Below are 7,863 nucleotides of genomic sequence, written 5' to 3'. Positions count from 1 at the left end.
GATTCTGAACATATTCAGATTATAATCCATACAGTGTTAACAGGTGGAGGGTTAAGTTTGAACCCACATTTACAATGTTAAAGACTCCACTACAGCTCAGAGCCACAGCATCCTAATCTCTGAACTCTTAGTGTAGAGAACAGCACGCGCCCAGCCACTGACGTTTTGGCTGCAAGAGGGAATTCCAGTAGTTCTGACTGGGATTAAGAGGGAGATTACAGATCAACAAGATTGAATTACTTTTAGGTATTAAAAATGTCCACTCTCTTAAACTCCCTGACTTACAGATAGATTATTCTTATAAACTTATTGGGTTGTTGTTGACAGTGTGCTGGTCAAGATCTTTTCAGTTAAAAGAGAAGAGTTGGCAACCCATTTCTCCTATAAATCTCTGTTGACATAAACCTTGATAAGCAAAATCCAAAGTAATCCTGGACTCTATAAAGACTGGTTTCATAGACACAGATTAAGTCTAGTCCTGGATTTAAAAAACAAGCTCACTAGATTTTTTAAATCCAGGACTATGCTTAATCTGTGTCCTCGTAATTGCCCTGTAAAGACTACTTATGTAAAATCTGACTCTAAAAACTATTAGTGTAATTTTGGACTATTTTTGGATTAACTGTGACATCCTGTGAATCCGTTCTTCCCAAGCCCTGTCACATTTAAACCAGTGTTTGTTTTCTGTTGACACAGATTCTTAGAAGGTCATGTTTCCTCAGTGAAGACAACAGAAACCAGGTCACCACAGCACAATTATTGCTAAAGGGTGACAGTAAATGAGGGGACAAAGGAGCATACATTCACTCGTGTTATGCCATACTATAGAAAACACTGCTAGCTGCACCACATTCATGGTTACCAGTGACAATACAGAAGACGTCCTTGCTTCTCATCAAACATGACTGTTATTTCATTTGCAGTAGCTAAGCAAGCTCAGTCACAGACCGTATCTGAAACATAACTGTTATTACATATACAGTAGCTAAGCAAACTCAGTCAAACACCGTATCTGAAACATAATTGTTATTACATATACAGTAGCTAAGCAAACTCAGTCAAACACCGTATCTGAAACATAATTGTTATTACATATACAGTAGCTAAGCAAACTCAATCACAGAACGTATCTGAAACATAACTGTTATTACATATACAGTAGCTATGCAAGCTCAATCACAGACCGTATCTGAAACATAACTGTTATGACAAATAGCTAAGCAAGCTCAATCACAGAGCATATTTGAAACATAACCGTTAGGACACATAGCTAAGTAAGCTAAATGAGAGATATGAAACAGACAGTAACTTTGACAGTGGTCTTCAGTGGTCTTCATTATTGACACCCTTGGGATATGTAACCTCAATGTAAGGTTCGGTTTGTGTCATATTTTGAATGTAGCCTTTTTTCATCATTGTTATGTAAATATATGTAATAGACTATTACTTTGACTATGACTATTGTAAATGATATATACTAAACAGAGGTCCAGTAAGGTAATTGCTGCTGTCCAGAGAGTGACAGTGTGATGCTCGTGCCTAGGTGAATTGGTCGAAGAGGATGGCACCACTGACAGGACAATTAAGATGTAAATATGGAGCAGAAACAAAGATAGACAGAGATGAGGAATGAAAGACGGAAGTGGAGTTAAGACACGAAAAACAGCCAGACAGAGAAGGACAGAGAGGGTGAGAAATAAAAATGGGATGGAGAGATAAAGAAAGAATGAAAGAAAGAGAGAAAGAAAGATAGAAAGAAAGAGAGAAATAAAGAGAGAAAGAACGAGAGAGAGAAAGAGAGAAAGAAAGAGATAAAGAAAGAGAAAAATGAAAGAGATAATAAAAGAGATAAAGAAAGAGATAATGAAAGAGATACATGGGAAAGACGTGGAGATGCAGACGTGTTTCTAGGGGCAAACAGGAAAGATTTGGGGTGAGAGGCTCTTGCATCACTCCCGTCAGCCAATCAGAGGGCCCCTTTACGATGTTCAAAGGGAGTGTCCTAGCAACAGCCTAGTAAATACCATAGCAGCCATGGTTTGATGCTGGTCGGAGAAACTACATTAACATATTAACACACAGACCAGTCGCGTTAGACAGGGCTCAGTGAAATGCTATGCATGTAAAATGGAGGTTAGGCTAGATCCCAGATATCCTAGATAACTGTAGGTGGGTTATGCTGCTTAATGTAGCTCAACCACCCTTAATGTATTTGGCAGAGAATGATAATGTATTGGGTATAGCTTAGTAATGTAGTGGGTAGAGAATGGTAATGTATTGGTCAGAGAATGATAATGTATTGGGTATAGTGTAGTAACGTATTGGGTAGACAATGGTAATGTATTGGGTATAGTTTAGTAATGTACTGGGCAGAGAATGGTAATGTATTGTGTATAGATTAGTAATGTATTGGGCAGAGCATGGTAATATAATGGATATAGATTTGTAATGTATCGGTTGAGCATGGCAGTTTATTGAGTGGGGTTTAGTCATGTCTTAATCAATGTTTAGTAATCTATTAAGCAGTGTTTAGTAATGTATTAGGTAGGCTATAGTAATGTATTAGTCAGTGTGTAGCAATGTATTAAGCATAGTATAGTAATGTATTAGGTTAGCTATAGCAATGTATTAGGCAGAGTTTAGTAAGATATTTGGCAGTGTTTAGTAATGTATTAAGCAGAGTTTAGTAGTGTATTAAGGAAGGCTATAGTAATGTATTAGGCAGTGTGTATCAATGCATTAAGCAGAGTATAATAATGTATTAGGATAGCCATAGCAATGTACTAGGCAGAGTTTAGTAATGAATTAAGCAGTGTTTAGTAATGTATTAGGTTGGCTATAGTTATGTATGAGGCAGCGTTTAGTAATGAATTAAGCAGAGTTTAGTAATGTATTAGCTAGGCTATGGTAATATATTAGGCAGTGTTTAGTAATATATTAGGAATGCTCTAATAATGTATTAAGCAGGGTTTAGTAATGTATTAGGCAAAGCATAGTGATGTATTAGGAAGTATTTAGCATATTGGTCTATAGGGTGTAGGTTGTAGCTATGCAATAACAGTGTCCAGTAAATAATGACATACAGTATGTAACCATGGTATTGATTTGAGTGTGGCATTCCCAGTGTGTCATATGGACACGTGAGATGCATGGAGCCTTTTCAGGTCCAGGATGGATGGCGGAGATCTGAATGTATGTAATACTGTCATATGTATAGATACACTGGAGGTGGTAGATGGACTGATCTTTACATTCCAGTCCACTATAAAGACACACTACCTGTTTATTGAACAGAAATCCTCACTATCTATCTTTCCCTCTTCATCTCTGTCTTGAACCTGCATCCACCATTTCTGCTCAGAACTAGCTCTATTGTTTTAGGTGTGTGTTTGCACAGAGCAGTGGGCACTAGTGTGTGTGCCATTTTGTGCGTGTATGTGTGTGTGTTTGTGTGTGTGTGTGAGTGTTGCCTAGCAGACAGTGTTATCCACACTACAGCTGCTCAGAAGAAAGGAGCGGGGAGACATGCAGCGAAGTGAAATCAGCTGCTACCGTGCTTCCACCATACTGAGGTGTGTGTGTCTCTGTTTGCGTGTCTGTGTGTGTGTGTGTGTGTGTGTGTGCGCCCATAATGCACTGCAGCGAAAAAGGACAAGCCCTAGTTGACTGACCAAATAGATGCTGAGACTGGACTATATCTAACCCACCTCTGCCTAAGCTATTCCATCCAGTGCCGTCTCTCTGTCTCTCCATCCAACCGGGCATTAGTCTCCTTTCTCTCTGTCCTGGTCTCATCCGCCGGCTTAGCTCCCATTCCCTGCTCTGTATTCGGTCGTGCGCACCCCTTCCCCCCTGCCTCTCCAACACCCATGCCTTTCCAGCCGGTCCTTCCCTGCCTCCAAACCCATGCAGCCGGAGTGCATCCTCCTGCCCATGCTGCCGTAACCTGCCATGCTGCCGTAACCTGCCTTGCCCTCATCCCTCTCTCCCCTTGCTGGTGTAACGTCCATTCATCCTCTCTCCCCTCTTCTCCCCTTTTCGTCTCTTCAGTTCTTCTCCTCTCTTCTGTCTCATTCTGGTTTTCATTCATTCCTTTCCTTTCCTTCGTAGCGTCCACGCTCACCCTAGCCCGCTGCTACCTCCCTCCCCGGGTCAAGTCCTCTGGCGCCTGGCTAGCGTCCAGCGCGGTTTGGCGTAGCGGCGGAGATGGTGGCTCGGTTTAGCTTCCCGACATCTTCCACAATCTCACCGTCAGGTCAACGCGTTAGGCATGAATGGAAAGAGAGAGAGAGAGAGGTTTGAGCTTACCGGCCGAACCTGGGGAACTCTGCTCCTGCTGTGCTCCTGCTCCTGCTCCTGCTGGGACGAGGCGAGCGATGGATGGATGGGAGGAATAAAGAGAAAAGAGAAAAGGAGGAGAAAATAGATGCGAGGTCTTTGGTGGGATTAGGAGAGTGGGAGAGTGGTAAAAGAAGAGAAAATAGAAAGCAAGTCCTTTTTGTTTTCTTCTCCTCCGTTCTGCAATCCTTTATCCTTGTGTGCCAGAGGGCTGTGGACTCTCCTAAATACACAGCCTCCTCATGCCACAGTCTTTCTCCCTCCTCTCTGGCTATTCAATCTTCTCTACTGTCTATCCTCTCAATCTCTCTCCCTCCCTCTCTCTCTCTCTCTCTCTGCTCGCTCACTCAGTCTCTCTGCGCTCAAGACAGTATCCTCAGCCTAGCAGCTGTTAGACTATGTGAAATAGAACGCTGTGTACACTCCCCCTCCCCCTCCTCACCCCTCCCCCTCCTCACCCCCGCCCCCCATCTGACGAACAACTGACATCTCCTACAAGCCTCCTGGCAAATGGTGGGGGGGGGGGGGGGGATAGTGTTTTCAAGTAAGTGTGTGTGTCTGTGTGTGTGTGTGTGGTGGTTAAAATTAGTTAGTGTAAATAAAAGCGTCTTTGCTCAGTGTGGTTACGTATGTGTTAGATTTTGCAGGAGTGTGTCGGTATAATCTGTCAGGGTCAGTTTGAAATTATATGACTTTGATGATGTGAGGTGTTGCTTAATAATGAACTATATTTGCATGGATGCAGTGTGACAGTGTTTCTAAGAGTGAACCCACAGAAGTAAAAGTTTAACCCCACCCCCCCCGCACCCTGTCTCATCACATGTGTGTGTTCGTTTATTTGTTTGGGCGGGTTTGTTTGTGCGTGTGCGTGTGTGTGTTTGCGTGACTACCCATGCCTCAAAAAGGATTTCTGGGTAGGACCCCTCAACCCCAGGTCACAGCCATGATGATGGGGCAGTGCAAATGAGGTGTATCTAACTACCCAGTGTGTGTGCGCGTGCGTGTGTGCGTGTGTGTGCGTGCGTGCGTTTGTGGGTGTGTGTGTGCGTGTGGTTATTTATGTGTGAATGTGCGTGCATGTGTGTGTGCCTAGGAGGAACAGAATGACCATTGTCTGTCACTACGGAGACCTGCCCCCCAAACCAGCCGTCAGAGGGCTCACCCCAGGGGGGTGGGGGGGTCTGACAAGGGGAGAGGGGGGAGATGAGTGAGACAGGTTTTTGGCTTTGGCAAAACTGATCTGTGGAGAACAGAGACTAAGTTGAAACCAAGGTGAGATTTTTATCATTCAAATGATAGCATTGTGGCTGAACGACTACAAAATCATTAACCACACACATACATATTCATGTATGTGTGTAAATAGAAACATATATTATGTCTGGGAAACAGTGTGCATTGAATAGAGTGGAGTGTGCATTAAAGATTAGTCTGTAAAGATTTTAGTCCCAACACTGGGATTTAAGAACCCAACGCTGGGATTTCAGAACCCAACACAAGGATTTAAGTTCATTCAAGAGCCACTTCTACCCACAATGCAATGAGATGGATAAAACGCAAGAAAGAACATTCAGAGGAGTCCTCAGGTGGCGAAGAGAAGGTAAATCTATCCTCAAATGTTGATAACTTGACCTTTCTGGTCACCAGTGAGCTCCGAACTTCATTCACATGTAATGATAGTTAAAAGAGATTTTTTTCATTGAAAATGGCAGATTTTAATGTTACAACAGTTTCCAGGAAACTGAATTAAGAACACAAGAGGTCCAGATAAAGAATGGGGCGTCAGCTGTGATATGACACCTTGAGTTGGTTGATCTACTTCAGTTATTGAACTACAGTGAGTGAAACGGTTAAAAACACAGTGAAAGAATTACATAACCGACTACATAATAAAAATGTTCAATGCTATACAGAAATGCAAAATTATCAAATCAGCATAACTACAAATGAATCAATTATTTTTTCTTGTAAATTAAACACATGAACATATATTAAATACTTCCAGTGTATATACTGTGAACAGCGTTCTAATTCTGAAGTTATAAAGAGCTTTCATTTGTATTTGTAATTCATTTAAATGAATTCCCTGTCTATTTTAAAACACTTATTTTTATGTCACCCTTCTGCTATTGCAATCACACTCACACACACATACACACAAACACACATACACTCACACACACATACACACAAACACACAGACACACAAACACACATACACACCAACACACACACACACCCACACGGACGATCTGATGATCAACCACCGAGACCATGCTTTATGTTGCATGTAGACAGATCTGCAGTACATTCCCAAGACAGTGATCAGTGATAGAGGTAAAACGCCATTCTGAGTCCATTTGTTACAGACGATTAATTTGAACAATCAAGCATATTCTCTGAAAGCCTGCTTGGTCATTTCCAATGTTATCTGAAAAATTTCACTCAAAACGTACACCCTTAAAAAAGAGAATTCAAAGATTTTTTACCAGAACCAACTCACATGATTGAGCAAAAATCATTGGCCACAAATGATATCCCCAAAACCCTAATGCATTGTGGGTAAAATCATTATCATACTAATGGGAAAACTAAGAACCGGAGTATAACCAGCGTGGATCTGGATGGGCCTTGTATTACTGCCTACCTAAAGACCTCATGAAATGTGGTCAGATGAGTTCGTCAGTTCTATATACAGTACAGCGTAAGATGAAAATATACATAGTGCCACTTTAAATACACACATGCGTGTGTGTGTATGTCTGTATAGGAGTCACAGAGACAAAAAAAGAGTGTCTGAGAAAGAAATACCACATGACATTTCCTTGACTTGGGCTTTTTTCAAGTGTGTTTGTGGGGCTTGTGTGTGTGTGGCGTGTGTGTGTGCGTGTGTGTATATGCGCACGAAGTGAAAGCTAGCAGCTTCTTGAGGTGAAAGCTTACGCTCCAAATTGTAAAAGCAAATGCCCCAAAATGAAAAAGCTGCTCACGTAACCACGGAAACAATGGCTGATCCATTGTATGAATGCTGCTTGGTAAAAGTACGGGATGAGTTGTGTAACACATACAGTGTTAAACAATACAGCCTTACTAATATTATACATGAAACGACTAGAAATACTGGAGGAACGAAAGAGAAGAAGATACAACAGGGAGGGAGAGAGGGAGAGACAGAGAGGGAAATAGAAAGTTAGAAGCTGAGGTAAATTTGTTGAGATATTCTTTAAGTCAATAATTATATTTACTGAAAATTGTGTATAAAATGTTTGTGTGTGTAACCCAGTAAACTCACAGAACGTAAAGGTCAATGCCTGATGACCCACTGGACTGATGTTGGGGAGGTCAAAGGTCAAAGTAGGTCAGAGAAAGATGAAGAGGGAGGTTATCCCAGACAGCTGGCCTGAGGTCAGTTGAGTTTTTAGTGTGTTGGTTTGTTATGATTAGGATTTAAATATGTTGACGTGATCCCAGACATGCAGTGTAACTCTCAGAACCTGAAAGCATGCATCCAAGAGGCCAAAGGTA

The 7,863-nt window shown here is 41.7% G+C and overlaps 1 protein-coding gene across 4 annotated transcripts in view; it reads right to left on the bottom strand.

Moving 5' to 3' along the window:
- The window catches only part of fam49al (family with sequence similarity 49 member A, like), a 38,822-nt gene extending 34,172 nt beyond the window's left edge, over window positions 1-4,650 (bottom strand). For all 4 annotated transcript variants that reach the window (XR_004576276.1, XM_034294804.1, XM_010864737.5 and 1 more), the window contains exon 1: window positions 4,309-4,650. The gene's annotated coding sequence lies outside the window, so the exon portion shown is untranslated. The remainder of the gene's footprint in view (window positions 1-4,308) is intronic.
- Between the last annotated feature and the right edge of the window lie 3,213 nt (window positions 4,651-7,863).

This window comes from Esox lucius, chromosome 10 (assembly GCF_011004845.1).
Source record: "Esox lucius isolate fEsoLuc1 chromosome 10, fEsoLuc1.pri, whole genome shotgun sequence".
In the NCBI taxonomy this organism is placed as follows: Eukaryota; Metazoa; Chordata; class Actinopteri; order Esociformes; family Esocidae; genus Esox; species Esox lucius.
This window is presented reverse-complemented; position numbering and strand designations above follow the sequence as displayed.